This window comes from Pygoscelis adeliae, unplaced genomic scaffold (genome assembly GCF_000699105.1).
Source record: "Pygoscelis adeliae isolate BGI_AS28 unplaced genomic scaffold, ASM69910v1 Scaffold4, whole genome shotgun sequence".
In the NCBI taxonomy this organism is placed as follows: domain Eukaryota; kingdom Metazoa; phylum Chordata; class Aves; order Sphenisciformes; family Spheniscidae; genus Pygoscelis; species Pygoscelis adeliae.
This window is the reverse complement of record NW_008824986.1, coordinates 5800512-5801653: the sequence shown is the minus strand read 5'-3', so window position 1 is coordinate 5801653 and position 1142 is coordinate 5800512. Positions and strand designations below refer to the sequence as shown.

The following is a 1142-nucleotide window of genomic DNA, read 5'->3' as shown; positions in this document are numbered from 1 at the left end:
AGGAGAATGAATAGTCTTTTTCAAGCGTGTGTCAGTGGATCCTGTTCTGGTGCAAGGCTGGATTCCTGACATCACAAAGTCTTTAGGGCAGCACGTACATTTCAAGGCTTCAAAGATTCTATAGGTATGTCGGGGATAAAAGGAAGACAAGGGAAAATGTGGGCCCTCTCCGGAACGAAATGGGAGACCTGGTTACCCGGGATACGGAGAAGGCGGAGGTACTCAATGACTTTTTTGCCTCAGTCTTCACCAGCAAGTGCTGGAGCCCCACTGCCCAAGCCACAGAAGGCAAAGAGAGAGATTCCCCATTCTCTCGCAACTGGGAGAATGAAGAACTGCCCACAGTGGGAGAACATCAGGTTCGAGACCATCTAAGGCACCCGAAGGTGCACAAGTCCATGGGACCTGATGAGAACCATCCGCGGGTCCTGAAGGAACTGGCGGATGAAGTTGCTAAGCCACTGTCCATCCTATTTGGGAAGTTGCGGCAGTCCGGTGAAGTTCCCACTGACTGGAAAAGGGGAAACATAACCCCCATTTTTAAAAAGGGAAAAAAGGAAGACCCAGGGAACTACAGGCCAGTCAGTCTCACCTCTGTGCCTGGGAAGATCATGGAACAGATCCTCCTGGAAGCTATGCTGAGGCACATGGAGGACAGGGAGGTGATTTGAGACAGCCAGCAAGGCTTCACCAAGGGCAAGTCCTGCCTGACTAACCTAGTGGCCTTCTATGATGGAGTGACTACGTGAGTGGACACGGGAAGGGCTACAGATGTCATCTATCTGGACCTCTGTAAGGCCTTTGACACGGTCCCCCACAACATCCTTCTCTCTAAACTGCAGAGGTATGGATTTCATGGGTGGACTGACCGGTGGGTGAGGAGTTGGTTAGATGGTCGCATCCAGAGGATAGTGGTCAACGGCTCAATGTCCAAATGGAGATCCATGACGAGTGGCATCCCGCAGGGGTCCGTATTGGGACCGGGTACTGTTTAATATCTTCATCAATGACATAGACAGTGGGATCGAGCGCACCCTCAGCAAGTTTGCAGATGACACCAAGCTGAGTGGTGCGGTTGACACGCCAGAGGGACGGGATGCCATCCAGAGGGACCTGGACAAGCTCGAGGAGTGGGCCTGTGT

General features: G+C 52.4%; 1 protein-coding gene across 1 annotated transcript in view; it reads left to right on the top strand.

Annotated features, from left to right (window-relative positions):
* The window catches only part of TCTN3 (tectonic family member 3), a 16552-nt gene that overhangs the window by 10906 nt on the left and 4504 nt on the right, over positions 1 to 1142 (top strand).